The 16,607-nt window shown below is 40.4% G+C and overlaps 1 protein-coding gene across 4 annotated transcripts in view; it reads right to left on the bottom strand.

Moving 5' to 3' along the window:
* TPRG1 (tumor protein p63 regulated 1) overlaps positions 1-15,882 on the bottom strand; it is a 136,806-nt gene extending 120,924 nt beyond the window's left edge. For 2 of the 4 annotated variants that reach the window (XM_059687366.1, XM_059687368.1), the window contains exons 1-2: positions 15,666-15,882; positions 10,233-10,285 (exon numbers count right to left, since the gene is read on the bottom strand). The gene's annotated coding sequence lies outside the window, so the exon portion shown is untranslated. The remainder of the gene's footprint in view (positions 1-10,232; positions 10,286-15,665) is intronic. The other 2 variants (XM_059687365.1, XM_059687367.1) reach the window with 1 other exon arrangement.
* Positions 15,883-16,607: the final 725 nt, after the last annotated feature.

The raw sequence follows: 16,607 nt of genomic DNA, 5'->3' as shown, positions 1-16,607 counted from the left end.
TCTGTTTTATGCAGAAAATATACCAAAATTTGGCCTTCAGGGATTCTCCAATAATTAGTCAGAAGAAAACTAGAATGTGTACCGAATGGAGACTATTTCTACACACAGATAGTTAGGCTATTGGGCAATGACTTTTATCTCCCCACCAATGTGCAAAGACTGCATGCAGGAAACAAAATCAAATTTTCCAAATATGTGTGCCTCTGAGTTGTAGGTGAGTGATCTTGATACATCACCCACAAAGTTGTGTTTGTGTGATTGAGAAAGATAGTGTCTATTGAGCAACTTTTTTTTAAATATATTTTTTATTGATTTTTTACAGAGAGGAAGGGAGAGAGATAGAGAGTTAGAAACATCGATGAGAGAGAAACATCGATCAGCTGCCTCCTGCACATCTCCTACTGGGGATATGCCCACAACCCAGGTACATGCCCTTGACCGGAATCGAACCTGGGACCTTTCAGTCCGCAGGCCGATGCTCTATCCACTGAGCCAAACCAGTTTCGGCTATTGAGCAACTTTTATCACAGTTATGAAACTGCTATATTGGCCAAGAAGTTACAAACTTGTTATGTAAATTACATAAGGAATAAAGGTGGAGGAAATACTTGTCTTAGAGTGATGTGTCCAATATACTTCCAATGTTTAGATCTTCTAAGGACAAAGCCTTTAGTTACAGATGGATTGGACAGAGTCATTTGATAGAAGTTCTGGTTTCCTCCACAAAAGTTCCCAGCAAGTGATGTGAAGTTGGATAAGGAAGAGGTGGCACTGCCCCCATTTTAAAGGGAGAAGGGTAGTGAGGGGGGACTGTCAACAGGAGCCTCTCTATATCAGCCTGACCTTGGCATAGGCAAGATTAAAAAAAACATTGGTCTAACTAGAGTAAAATACTTTCCTTCTTCCATCTTGTATTATGCTGAGTCCAAAGTCATAATATAGCCCATCTCTTTTTGAGAAGTAATAAAGAGAAAAGGCCTGACCAAGCGAATTCATATACTAAAACATTGTCCTAAATGTCCTTCATCCCCATAAACTCTTGAATAATTTTTCTGACCTCAGTGCTTCTGCCTGAAATGTATTCTCTCTCTGAGTAGGAAAACATTACTTACATGTGGTATTGAAGAAGTTTTTTCTGTTTTCTTTTCCTTTCATGCATTTTTTTTTCAATTTTTGCAAAACTTTAAATTTTGTTTGTTTTCATTTGTGAAACTTCAACCCTATTTGGGACCTTAGCCAAACAGAAGAAATAGCTGAGCCATGCCATTTAGTTTCCTCCATTGGGGACGGAAATATGTCCTTTTAGTTTAAACACAACTTTGTGGGTGATGTATCAAGATCACTCACCTACAACTCAGAGGCACACATATTTGGAAAATTAAGCCAAGCCTTCCACAGGATAATGGACAGGAATGGTAAAGACATAAATTGATTCATTTCATGTAATCAATTCCTGTATCAGGAATAAAACTGACATAGTAGAGAAATATTGGAGTCAGGGAGATACTGGGTTTTGATCCAGACTCCACAAGTCACCAGCTGCCTGAGGTTAGGTAACAATTTAAAAATCCTTAGCCTCAGTCTCCTCCAATGTGTAGGTAGTGGATGGCATATTTACCTTTCAGGACAGTATAAGAATTAGAGGAGCTAATGAATCTAAGGGCCTAGCAAAGTACCTAAAATATAGTAGAATTTCAAAACATAATTTTAAAGATTGGAGCAAAAGGAAGGCTAGAGAAGTCTAATAATCAACTGAATCTTTTTAAGATGAATTTACATAAGTGGGAATAGACTATATGACAACTAGTGATGGTGGAGAAAGCCTTGAGGTAGTAGGAGTCAGGAAATCTGGGTTCAGATGTAAGTCATTTCTTCTCTTTGGGCATTGTTTTTATTTTTCACGAGGTGTAGGAGGGTATTGAGCCACTTGGTCCCCAAATTTCCTTTCAGCTCTCCTAGTCTAGGACTCCACATGGGCCTGGTGTGGAGCCCCCATTCTACATGAAAGTGGAGAGTTTTACTGTCCCCGGCTTTAATAAATGTTCTCTAAATGAAAAAAAAAGGTTGAGGGTTTGATCCCTGGTTGGGGTGTGTACAGGAGGCAACCAATCAATATTTCTCTCTCACATGGATGTTTCTCTCCCTTCCTATCACTCTAAAATCAATAAAAACATGTCCTCAAGTGAGGATTAAAAAATAATTTTAAACTTTTTAAAATTACATCTTTAAGAGCATCAGGGATAAAAAAAATCAGTAAGAATAAGTCATTAGCTTGTTTTTTATTTTTAATTCAACAAGCAAGAATACACTGAATGGTTGGATCTTCTCTGTTATCAGCTGTTACTGTCAAACAATGAGAGCTGCACTTCAGAGAGCGCTGACCTACCTAACATGAGGTTCCATCCAGCTAGACCTGGTCCATGCAAAGTGAAATTCTCTCTTCCACCTGGACCAACCATAACATTGTAGACCAAGGCTTCTTCCCCAGCCTTGAAACAACCCAGTCATATCTTCCAGATTCCTCCACTAGTGAAAGCTACCTCTTAGAGTTCATCTCACCTAGAATGAATGATTTTGTTAATTGACTGCAACTATAACTCAAAGATGAATCAAAAACAGACCTTCTTGCATGAAGGTTAGAGACAAGAAGAGGGGATAATAATTTAAGCATCAATCCTAAATTAGAGATATTTAAACTTAAAGGTACTTATTGTGCCCTAGCTGGTTTGGCTAAGTGGATAGAGTGTGGGCCTGTGGAATGAAGGGTCCTGGGTTTGATTCCCAGTCAGGGTACATGCCTGGGTTGCAGGCTCCTTCCCCAGTATGGGGTGTGCAGGAGGCAGCCAATCAATGAGTCTCTATCATCATTGATATTTCTATCTCTCTCTCCTCTCTTCCTCTCTGAAATCAATAAAAATGTATTTTTTTAAAAGTACTTATTGTGTCACACTGTGTGTACACACCCATAGTGGAATATAATGCAATGCTTAAAAATCATATTTTTGAAGACAATTAAATGACAGATAATGCTAAGTGAAAAAGCAGGGTCTGAAGTGACACATACAAAACGGTTTTATTTACAACTTAAAGTATCCTATCTAATAAAAGAGAACCATGGTAATTAGGATACAACTGCTACCCTTCCCATTGGCTAATCAGGGCGATATGCAAATTAACTGCCAGCCAAATGGCGGCCAGCAGCCAGGCAGCTTCAAGCTAACATGGGCCTTGCTTGCTTCAGTAACGGAGGACTCCAACGTTCCCCTCCTGCCTTGCTGGCCTCTGAGCTTGCAGTTTGAAACATTGTAAAAAATATAGAAGCTAAACAAAACCCCAGAACCTGCTTTAAGTGAGCCAGGATCTCAGAGCTGGAGTTATACATTGTTTCGATTATAGAACCCAAACAAACCAGATACCTTCTTTCAGCAGCTGAGGCCTCAGAGCTGGAGCCAAGCCTCAGAGCTAAAGCTGGCCCAGAATAAAAAAAAAAAAAAGAAGAAAAGGAGCAGTTGGGAGCTTCAGTCACCCGCCAGCCTGAAAACAGCCCTCAGCCCCTCACCCAGACTGGCCAGGCACCCCAGTCGGGACACCCACCCTGAAGGGTGTGTGACCAGCTGCAAACAGCCATCATCCCCTCACCCAGGCTGGCCAGGCACCCCAGTGGGGACCCCCACGCTGATCCAGGACACCCTTCAGGGCAAACCAGCCAGCCCCACCCATGCACCAGGCCTCTATCCTATATAGTAAAAGGGTAATATACCTCCCAGCACCGTGATCAGGTGAGCCAAGAGGCCTCCTGGCACCAGGATCAGCGTGACAGGGGGCAGCGCCCAAACCCCCTGATCGCCCTGCGGCTCTGTGTTTGACAGGGAGCGGGGCCACAACCTCCCTATCCGCCCTGCTCTGTTCGTGACAGGGGAAGGCATCCCAACCTCCTGATCAGCCCTGCTCTGTGCCTGATATGGGGGAGCTCCCCAACCCCCTGATCACCCTGCGGCTCTGTGTGTGACAGGCTGCGGTGCCCCAACACCGCCCCCCCCCCCACCACGGGCCTTGCTCTGTGTGTGACAGGGTAGAGCCATAACCTCCCCATCGGCTCTGCCCTGAGTCTGAGAGTGGCGGCGCCCCAACCCCCTGATCCGCCCTGCTCTGTGTGTGACAGGGGGCGGTGCCCCAGCTCCCCTATCGGCCATACTCTGTGAGTGACAAGGGGGAGCTCCCCAACCCCCTGATCGACCCTGCTCTGTGCGTGACAGGGTACAGAGCCCCAACCCCCCTGATTGGCCCTGCTCTGTGCATGACAGAGGGTGGCGCCGCAACCTCCCCATCAACCCTGCCTTGAGTGTGACAGGGGACGGTGCCCCAACCCCCCAATCGGCCCTACCCTGAGTGTGACTGAGGGTGGCATCGCAACCTCCCAATCCGCCCTGCTCTGTGCATGACAGGGGAAGGCGCCCCAACTCCCCAATCAGCCCTGCTCTCAGCCCGACCAGGGGCTGCACCTAGGGATTCGGCCTGCTCTCTGCCACTAGGGAGCAGGCCTAAGCCAGCAGGTCGTTATCTCCCGAGGGGTCCAAGACTGCGAGAGGGCACAGGCCGGGCTGAGGGACCCACTCTCCCCCCTGAGTGCACAAATTTTTGTGCACCGGGCCTCTAGTATATAAATAAGAAAATAAAAATATGACAAATTAACATGCTAAAGTGTTAAAAAAGAAGTTTATCTTGAGAGAGGGAGGGTGTAAAAGATGTCAGAAAATAATCCTGTAGACAAATATTAATTGACATAAAAAGTTATGTTATTATGAAGAATAAATAATGATTATAAAATATTATACTAAAAAACAACAACCCACATTTGCATTGGAGCCACATGCACCAAAATGTTATGATTATCTCTGAATGACTGACTTATGGATAATCTTTATTTTTTTTTAATTTCTGATTATTTTGCATTGAATATACATTATACTTATCATTGAGGAAAAATTTGTTAACATAATGCTTCAAGGAAGTGTAACAAGTCAATATGTCCTAGTCCTAGGGCTATGGGTACAAGAGGAATTGATTGAAATAAGAATAACATTCTAATAACTCAGAAAGTAGTGGGTAAAGAGACAACCATATAAGAAACCTATACACATGCCAGAGGCTAAGATCAACAGTAGTTAGCATATTAATGTGATATTCAGCAGGGCTGGAAATCAGCATAATATTGCTCTGCCATTGGCCAAATGGCTCAAGGCAATTCCCTAACCTGATAATCCTTTTACGGTTTACCAAACTTTATCTATGATATGCCTGTTCATTCCTAAAGGGCAAATGTGTATTCAAGTGCATAAAAACCAGACTGGACCGAGTTTTGGGGGAGCTTCTCCACTAGAGGAAAGTTTTTCACCTGGCCCCCCCCATGCCTTCTAAATTTATATTTCTTGTCTAGTGTATTCATTTGTGTGCGGCCCCTTCTTCACACCCTGAACCCTAGCTGCAAATGGATGTGGTATTCACATACACAGGTTGTGGTGACACAGGAGTTTGGAAAGTCTCCATCCTAGTCAGAGACCACAATAACTGTAGGCCATGGAAATACACTTCATTTTCAAGTCCACCTAATAGCTCAGTCCTCTCTGCTTAAGGAAGCTCTCCTTAGCCACCAAATCAGGATTGAGACAGAAGAGCCTCTTCACAAGATGAAGCATTGCATGCACCACAGGTAGGAGTCCTTTCCTTCCAGGGGAACTCTAAGCAACCCCAGGTCAGAAACCATCCTCTGTGCTGCTTTGAATCTCACTCCCACTGCCAACACTGAGTGTTCTGAACAGAACAGAAGCTTAATAAATGTTTATGATGTATAACACATATGTTATGACAGAAGGACAAGGGAAGAGGAACAAGGGAAACTGGAGGTAATTAGCCTAGCACTGCCATCCACTGGATGTACGGTCTTGAGAGACAATGGTATAGTGAGATTTTCATGACTTGGCAATGAGGAAAAGAGTGATAACAGGCAAAGAATTACTGCATCAACAAATGTTAATTTATTGGGATTGATGTTAATGATTATTTGGACACATTTAACTTTCCCAACTATGTTGTAGACCATACATTAAAAGCAAAAGAAGGAAAAGAAATGAGAAAAAGAAAGTAAAAAATTTTGATGTATATCCTTTCAGACTTCTACATTTATCTGTGGACTAGAGGACCAGTGCATGAAATTCTTGCATGGGGGGGGGGGGTGGGGTGGTGTCCCTCAGCCTGGCCTGCACCCTCTCACAATCCAGGACCACTGGCTCCTAATTGCTCGCCTGCCTGCCTGATCGCCCCTAACCACTTTGCCTACCTGATCACCCCTAACCACTTGCCTCCCTGCCTGATCGCCCCTAACCACTTGCCTCCCTGCCTGATTGCCCCTAACCATTTGCCTGCCTGCCTGATCACCCCTAACCACTTGTGCCTGCCTGCCTGATCACCCATAACCACTCATCTGCCTGCATCATTGCCCCTAACCCAATGGTTGGCAAACTGCGGCTCGCGAGCCACATACGGCTCTTTGGCCCCTTGAGTGTGGCTCTTCCACAAAATACCGACTTCTGCGCATGGGCCACGAAGTTTCAATCTCACTGTATGTGTGTGCCCGCACATGGTATTTTGTGGAAGAGCCACACTCAAGGGGCCAAAGAGCCACATGTGGCTCACGAGCTGCAGTTGGCCGACCACTGCCTTAACCACTCGCCTGCCTGTCTCATCGCCCTTAGCCACTCACCTGCCTGCCTGATCGCCCTGGTCTCTAGTTGTTCTGGTTGTTCCACCATTTTGGTCGCTGGGCTTTTATTATATAAGATAATATGATTTTTCTACTTCAAAAATGGAGTTATGCTGTAAATATTATTTCAAAATTTCCTCTTTACAATTAAAATATTGAGAAGGATACTGCTTATTAAGAACTTACTGCTTGCCAAATACTTGGCTTTAACTGCATTGGCTAATTTCAAACATGTTATAATTTGCCTCATTTTACAGGTTAGGACACTGCAGCTTAGAAAAGTTGAGAAATTTGCTCAAGATCACATAGTTAGTAAGTGATGAGAGCTCTACATTGATCAAAGGTCTCTTGGACTTCAAGCCTGTTTCCACCACTGTGCTACACTGCACAGTACATAAATAATTTCCTACAACAGCATATTAGTGGCTGAGTAGGGCTCCATTATACAATAAGTCATATTTATTTAACTCAGCCCCTATTCATGTTGCTTCCTTTTTACTTTGCTTTTATATCGACTATGCATTGAAGATCCATGTAGGGAAAATTTTTCATAATCCTTATTTTTTTTTCTTAGTTAAAATTCCTAAAATGGAAATGTTGGGTCAAAAAGTTTGCAAATTTAAGGTTCTTGGTACATATGGCCAAATTTGTACATATGGTCCTCCCAGAAATGTAGCAATTTAAGTCTCAGTAAAATATGAAGCTCATTTATATGTGAAATCTAAAACAAACACAAAACCTTAAGCTCATGGGTACAGAGAACAGATTGGTGGTTGCCAGAGGCAGGGGATAAGGTGTGGGGAAATGGGTGAAGGAAGTCAAAAGGTGCAAATTTCCAGTTATAAAATAAGTAAGTCATGGAATGGAATGTACAGCATGAAAACCATAGTTAATAATACTGTTTTGAATATTTTAAAGTTGCTAATAGCGTAGATCTTAAAAGTTTGCATCACACACAAAAATAAAATGTTGTAACTATGGTAATGATGGGTATCAACTAGACTTACTGTGGTGTAATGTGGTAATCATTTTGTAATATATAGATATATCAAATCATTGCAGCATGTGCTTCCAAAAATATATCGATGGTTTTAACTTCTGCAGTTTTAGTTATTCAGTCAACCACAGTCCAAAATTATTAAATAGAAAATTCCATAAATAAACAATTTATAAATTTTAAATTGTGTGCTATTCTGAGTAGCGTGATAAAATATTGTGTATTCCTGCTCTGTCCTGCCCAGGACATGAATCATTCCTTCGTCCAGGGATTACTTAATAATAGCCTCAAAGCCATTCACAAAACTTTTATTACAGTATATTATTATAGTTGTTTTATTTTATTATTAGTTATTATTGTTTATATTATTCTTAATCTCTTATTGTGCCTAATTTATAAATTAAACTTTATAGGCATGTATGGAAAAACATACATACCTATGTGGTTCAGTACTACCTGTGGTTTCAGACATCAACCTCCCTCTCTATACTTCAATAAAAAAATTAAAATATATGTATATAAAGCTCATTTTCCTTTAGGTCAGAAGAGGATTTTATAATTTTAAAAAATCATAGTTAATGGTTTAAATGAGTCCAATATATGTTTTAATTTGTAATATTTTTTTAGTTGTAAAATTGAAAGGTTGGGGTGTGCATGTCTGTTTGGGAATTTTTATTACTTTCATCTTTGTCTTACTTATTCACAAGAGTTATTCATTTATTAAAACATCAACAATTAAACCAATGTTTACTATATCAACAGCTGTTAATTATGCCGACACCACCGAGGGATTATAGGCATGAGTAATGCTGGTGTGAAATTTTCAAAATGGACATATCCACTACACAGGCTTGTGTACCTCTGATTATAGAGCAAAATGAGCCACACCAGTTGGCTTCTATGGTTATAAATTTGATTTCCCTAATTCATTAATTCTGCATCTAAGAATATCTTGAACTTGGGTACTCCACTTTTGCTCCTGTGACAGATTATCTCTACATGGTACAAAATGCTCAATTTAATTGAATGATTCAAACACATTTTGGGGGAACCATCTCTGTGCCAAGCACTGTGCTAGGGAAAAGGAAGAGTTAGAGAGTAGGAGAAAACCAGCAAATACAATTTCTACCTTTAAGAAGTATATTGTCTGTGAAAGAATTTGTTCTGCAAATAGGTAATTACAGAAAGCTGGATAAAGGAATCTGTATAGGAATCTGTACAAAGGAAAATAGAAACATTATAAGGACACCATAGGGACAGACTAAGCTGTCTGGATATATATGCATCTAAGAGCTCTTGCACAAAACCAACTAAACAGTCACAGTGTGATTTGGTGCTGAAAAACAATGGTAATATTTTATTCCGAGTTGCCTTTCTATGGTGACCACAGGGATAGGGTGGGGGGAGGGTTGACAAATGGTGTTCAAAGCTTTCTATCCTGCATATATTGTCCAGGACTGGATTAAATAATATTTATTTCAATGTACCCTTGCTTAAAGAGTAGCAATGTCCCAATTCAGAACAAGGTAGGGCTGATGACCCAGAAATGTAGGTTTGGAGCTCCATGTAAATGGAAAAAACTTGGACAGAAAGCAGCAGATAGTATTGAGGGTGTAGCATAATGTTAGTAATAGATACAAATCCACCACTAGAGGAAGAGGTTAATATGAAACTCAGTCATGATTATAGGCCTAAGAAATTGCATTCCCATCCTCTGGCATGTAGAGGTTCAACCTGGAGGCCTGTATTGGCCGTACTTGCAAGTTTTCATTGATGCAGACGCTGAGTTCTATTTTTCTCCCAAGATCCCAAATATTTTCATCTAGCAAATAGTACTTGATTCAGGAGACATTGCTGAGAACTGTGAATGCCCATGGGTTTATTTAAGGTCCTTAATAACAAGGTGAACGTTTCAGAGAACTTTATAGAGAATTCTAAAGCTGTAAGTGATCTCTAAAATCGTCTAGTCTAAGACAGTGGCAGTGAAGAGAAAATGAACTTGACCTTTAGAACCCAGGTTTGAATCCCATTTATTATTAATATGTTATGTGATTTGGGGCAGATATCTCCAACCTCTTGAGCCTTATTTTTCTTCCCTGAAAAAATGTAAGAGCATAACTCTTAGCAGGACAACTTCACAGGGGTAGAACAGATAAATAAAATATCTATGTGTATCAATCAAGTTACAGTTTCTACAAAAGTTTATTCTATTCTCTTTCTCCTATCTTAAGGGGAAAAAAGCCAGCTTGCACCCATTTCTCTGGGTCCCTTTACAAATAATCTCATTAAAAAGAATGTGTACAGTCACCAGCCCCAATTCCTTTTCTCCCATTCTCTCTTGAACCCACAGCAACTTTGCTGCATTCAGATCTCTGACAACATCTCATTCTACTTCTCAGTGCATCTGTGCTGCCTGACCACTCTCTCCTCCTTGATGATTTCTTCACTTGGATACCAGAACACACCAACGCTCACCTGGAGTTCGCCCACCACTCCAGCTGCTCCTTCTCCATCTCCTTTTGTGGTTCCTGTGGAACCAGAGACAGAGAGGGTGGTGGGAGTAGTAGTGTTGTCCTGCTCCAGGAGGCAGATAATGATAAAGGGGTGCATTGTTTATAGAAAATGAAAATAAAACATGCTTTTCATTATACCATGTGCTGGGGATTTTAAACAATTTTAGTGATAAAATCCTCCTCTCTTCTGGCATGGACCACCTCCACCCACCATGCCCCTTCCTCTTTGGTACACTATTAACTAAATTCTCCTCACCATCCTAACCCAAAAACATTATAGAACCTCACGTCAGCCATTACCTCTTATCTTTTCTGTCTAGAATAATTTCTTTGATGATCTAATTTAATGTCATCACTGTAAATATCATGTATATTGATGACTGCCATTTTTTATCTTCAGCTCATAAGCCCTCACTGGATCCCAGATTCATATATTAGCTCACTACTTGACATCTCCAATTTAACCTGTGCAAAAGTAAGCTCCTGCTGTTCCCATAAAACCTTTTCTCTCATAGTCCTCTCTATCTTGGATAAATGCCACCTTTATCTACTGGTCACTCAGCAAAAAAATCTTGGAGTCATCCTTAGCTGTCTTCCCAATACAATTAGTCAATCACAAGATCCAATCACTTGTCATCACTTCCACCACTACCTGCTTGTCCAAGTTTCCACATCACTCTGTTCTATAGCAATAACTCCCTAATGAACTTCCTGCTTCTGCCTGCTCTTTCCCCACCCCACCCTCATCTATTCTTAACATACAAACAGAGGTATCCCTTTGAAATGTAAGTCAGACTATGTCATTTTAAAATGGCTCCTATTTTATTCAGAGTGACATATGTATTACTATTTGTAATACTTTAAACAATAAAAAAAGAAAGTCAAAGTTCTTACTATGTCTTTCAGAGTCCTTCATTATGGCTTCCCCCATCCCTCTCCACCATCATTTATTCTAACTTTATTTACAAAGAGTTTTCCACTCAATTCAATCTATGCCTTATTCCTTAAAGGTGCCAAGAAGCCATGCTCCTAGCCTCAGGACCTTTGCACTAGCTGTTGCAACTGCCTGGGATGTTTTTTTCCAGGTATTTACAGGCTCACTTCCTTGTATCGTTAGGCTCTTTCCTCAGACAACAATTCATTCCTCCCTAAGCACCTTCTGTAAAATCTCAACTCTTTAAGACTTCCTATCCCCTTTTCTGTTATATTTCTTTCTATATCTCATATATTATATACTAGAGGCCCAGTGCACCAATTCATGCACTGGTGGGGTCCAGCCAGCCTGCCCCTGATGGGGGCCATTGGGAGCGGGCTGGCTGGGGGGGGGGAGCTGATCAGGGGCAGGGTTGGCCAGGATGCTGGCCAGCCCCACCCCCAATCGGGGTGGTGGTGCCAGGTGGGGGTTGAGGCCATCCAGGTGAGGGGCCATGGTCATTCTGGTCATTCCACCATTAGGTCAATTTGCATATTACCCTTTAATTATATAAGATTTTACTGGCTAGTTTTGTTTATTTTCCATCTGTCTCATTAGAAATGTAAACTTCTTGAGGGCAGAAATTATTTCTTTTTGTTCACTGATGTTGTTTTTCCAAACTTTAGAACACATATTTAATAAACAATTTGAATGAATAATTTTTGAAAAGATGTTTGTATTGAATAGATGTGAAATAGTTTTAAATGAATGAATCTTGTTCACATACCTCATTTTACTCTGTGGCACATCACCTACCTACATCCCTTGAAGCAGAGGCCTTTGAGATATATGTATAATTATGAACCAATCTCACATACAACCATGTGAAAATAAGAGGAGTTTGGTTAATTACACAAACATCTTGGGGTATGTGTGAAACATTTTTGAGGTGACTGATACAGCCTTTCACAAGACTAGAACTTTCTGTTCAACCCATGAGGACTTCTGTAAGCTACAGTGGAGCATTCAGATACTTGTGGAATGCTCCAGCTGTGTTGATTATGGAAGAGTCGAGGGCCAGGACATTCAAGGACCTTCTATACCTATACAAGGATGACTGATTCCCAGGACAAAGGACAAAGCTTATCAATTAAACATAACGTTCTTTATCCCACAAGTTAGAATTTATGTAACATCACTTTTGTGACCAAAGGAATAGACTTTATTTTAAAAATATTGCCATATTTTTATCCAAATATTTCTTACATTTGCTCAATGTATTTTAAAAATATTGTCATCAATCTTTCTTTTTTTTAATCCTCACCGGAGGATATTTTTCCATTGATTTTTAGAGAGAGTAGAAAAGAGAGGAAAAGACAGATAGAATATTGATGTGTTTTTCTCACATCAATTGGTTGCCTCCTGCAGGAGCCCCAACCAGGACCCTGGCCAGGGAGGAGCTTGCAACTGAAGTATAAGGTACGTGCCCTTAACTGGAATCAAATCTGGGACCCCCTCAGTCTTCAGGCCAATGCTCAGTCCACTGAGCCAAACTGGTTAGGGCTCATCCATCTTTTAAATTCCATTGTATATTACCACCTTATCTCCCTCACTAAGCATCTGATACTGTCCTCTGTGTTTAGAAGTGTTTTCTTCTTTCTTAATTCTTCTGAAAAACTTAAAGCAGACAGCTAAGTGATATCTACAAAGATTTTCTGTCACTACCAAGTTGTAGACTTGGATGGTCATGAGCTTGGACAAATGTTCAGTGAATAGTTGTAATGCTCCTCAAGTTCGCAACGCTGTGCCTGATCTGAAACTCAGCCTGTCACTCAATACCCAGGATCGGCTGCAGACCAAAATTCCCAGCCTCATCCTCCCTTCAGTCCCACTAGCCCCATAAACAGCTTGAGAATTCATTCTATATTGCAAGTACTCTCTTATGCATTTGCTTAAATTCTTCTTTTGCTGTAAATTCATTTCACCTCTACCTGTTCAAAGCCCAGGTCAAACATCCTTTCCTCCTTATAACCATCCCTAATGGCAACCTACCTAGTTGCCATGAATATATCTCTAATCAGTAAAACCAACAATATTTGCTTTTAAATTCATGCATTATTTATCATGTTTTGCCCTGTGTACATATTTTCAATACTAATAAGCCCCTTTGGAGAAGGGTCATTGCTCTTTATCCCTATATCCTGCTGAAGGCATTTCTCCTCCTACCTCTTAAATAATGAGAGGTTAAGGCCAAAGAATTAATTTCATCTACTCCCTGGTACCATTGATCTGTGGCATGGCCTAGCATTATATAGACCTAGGTTTCCCCCTGAAAGAGAATGGTTTGAACATGTATGAGGTTGAAAGTGATCAATATTGACAAACTCAAATCCTACAGGGACTATGAAAAATTTGAGAATACATGCTCCATCTAGAGGAAATATATGCTGCCCAGACCTAGTGTTTGTTTTCTATGTGGGAATATGGGTCCATTATTACTTGATCTCATTTTCCTGAAAAAATGAAGTAACTGATTTTTATAAGAAATGTCCTGAATGTTAAATATTTGCAACTGCCTCATTTTTGTTTACCACTGAAGGACAAAACAAAACAAAACAAAAAACAAACACACACACACACACACACACACAAAAAACAAAAATAAAAACAGAAAAACACATACACACATCTGTATGCTGGATTCACCTATGGCTGCTGGTCTGCAGACCCTGGATTAAAGAAACTCTCAAGTTCAAGCATGCCATTAGATTCTACAACTCTGGATATAAGACCAACTAGCATTACAAGTTCTAAAATTAATGAAACCTCCTTAGAAGGATCCTAGAAGATACAAGGAAAGATCTAGATTGGTTGAATAAAATGAAGACATCACCACTGCTTGTTCATCTTTCAACATTACATCTAAGGAGAAGTTTCAAAATTTGACTGAAACAAATATTCCACAAGAACCAAGATAATAAGGAAAGATGCTTTTGTGAATAACGCCCCTATTCTACAGGGTGTAATATTTCCACTAGATGCCAAGAAAAGGTCCAAGTGCCCCAAAACTTTTAATTGAAAGGACTCTTAAAGGATAGTCAGTACAATCCTTAAAATGACACAGCTAATGCTTCTGTCCAAGGATGCCTGCACCATTTGCTCCATGCCATAAACAGTAAAAGAATCAGAGACTTGCATTTGACCTACAGATCTAATGATCACTGGCTGGTGGCCTTGTTCACATTATGTCATCTTTCTGGGCTTCGCTTTCTCTATTTTGAATTAGGTAATTGAGTATGTGATTCCTGTAAGTTCATTAGAGCTAGACAGACACTAAGAATATCCAGAAGTCTGCCAAAGATTGTATAGCATTTCAACCCATGGGATGAATATTAGCACTGTCATAAAAAACTCAAATACACACACACACACACACACACACACACACACGAAACATTTCCTTCCACAACTAAGAATGATACAACCTTTTGAGAATGAAGGAAAAAAATGATTGCTAAAATTAGTACCTTAAAAAATAAACTACATAATCACTGAAGATGAGATTTTCTTGTTATATAGTAGAACAATACTATATAATGATAGCTGTCATAAGAGGGAAATTGCCAGAGTCAATTTGAAGAGATTCAGGGGGTGTTTTGTTCCCTCCTGTTGAGATTTGCTTTTCCACATATCACAGTAAGACTGAAAAGCTAAATATTTCCTCAGGGCCTTTGTGATCTATGCCACATAATGCAGCTGCTGACATTAGGAGAGTGTCATTCAGCCCAAATGAAAGCCATCTTACACAGAGAGCCGGAGCATGTTTCAGGCTCCACGGAGTCATCTTCCTGCATTTGCATATCACTTTTCAGCTTACAGGGCCCCTTTACATACATACTCTCATTTGTTCTTTAAAAATAGCCCTAGTTGATGGAGCCTATATATCATTATAAAATCTCAGATGAATTCAAAAATATCCCTTCCAACCTGCCTGCAAGGAAATAATACCTTTTGTTTGTCATTTGACAGTTCAGGAAGCCCCTTTCCATTCTTTTGGCTTTTTGAGATATGGTATGACCTGCTGAGTGGTATAGTAGAGAGAGAAGGAGGAATTAAACCTAATCTTGGCCTTAGACTGCTAATCAAACTTAAAAAAAGGACTCTGATTCACCAAGCGGTTCAATAAGCAACTGAATAGAGAAAATTATACCGATTGCACTGCTTTTAAGATTAAAAATCAACTTATAGATAAGTGTGCCAAGTGATTGAATAGGCTTAGAAATGCTGGTCTACAAATCTCATCAACCGTGGGCAGTGTGGAAGAGTGGACAGTCATATGGTCATGGAAAGCTATAGGCCTACTTGGAACTGCAAGGCAATGGCAGGGGTGACAAGAAATACAGGCTAAGAGACAGGAGCAATCAGTTTATAGAGAGAAATCTGATCTCTTTGCAGAACTGGTGACAAGCCATCTGGCCTTACCTGACTAGGTTGTGGCTGGTCCTCAAGACTCTTCTTTCTCTTCTTGGATGAAGAGACTCTGACAACAGGCAGTGGCTGGTAGAGGTGTGGTTGGCACAGATGAAGCCAAAGAGGAGGGTGCCCTGGCGCTGTCACCCACTCAGAGTGAATCTCACCTCACCGAGTGGGCTGAGTGTGAAGTGCTCAGTCACAAATGGTCAATGAAAGGACTGAGGATGTTTACAGGGTGGAACTCAATCTGTCAGAGACAAGGAACTGGGCTTGTGGGTGGGGCTTTTCTCGTTCTACAGTGACACACCTCTCTCTCCTGTCCTCTCCTTCAAGAAGTCCTGGGTTTTTCTGCCAGCTTCCTCTTTCATTAAAATATTTTGATGGAGTGAGCAGGAGTAGCCTTCTATCCATTCCCCCATGGGATGTATGTGCCCCCAGTTAACTGTAAGAAAGTTTAAGTCTGAAGCTTACAATCCTATTATTAAAATTATTTGATGATGATTTGACTTATGGGATATTTGTGATTTTGAGCATTATCACCACTTTTGTATCAGGTATAGCAGACATGTAGGGTAGTATATCTCTGAGACAAACAGAAACATTACACATATATTTGGAATCTCTGGGCAGTAATCCTATTAGAGTACTTGCCACATGCTATTGTTTTCCATTTAAGTGTATGTCTCTCTATACTTTGAGCTCATTGAAGTTAATAACTACATCATATCCTCCCATAAAGATTAACATGTAGTAAGTACCAAATAAATACATATTGAATTAATGATAATTAATTAATATCTACTTAATGAATCCCAATCTGCCATTTAATGCCTTTGCATCCTATGGCAAGTCATATTTTGACTATTCTGAGCTGATATTTTTGGTCATCTGTAAATTGGGGGGTATCATCACTCTTTTAGGTATGTTGAAATTGAAGGAAGCATTTGAGAA

Source organism: Myotis daubentonii, chromosome 3, assembly GCF_963259705.1.
Source record: "Myotis daubentonii chromosome 3, mMyoDau2.1, whole genome shotgun sequence".
Lineage (NCBI taxonomy): Eukaryota > Metazoa > Chordata > Mammalia > Chiroptera > Vespertilionidae > Myotis > Myotis daubentonii.
The sequence above is the reverse complement of the archived record's forward strand: the minus strand, read 5'-3'. Positions and strand labels throughout refer to the sequence as shown.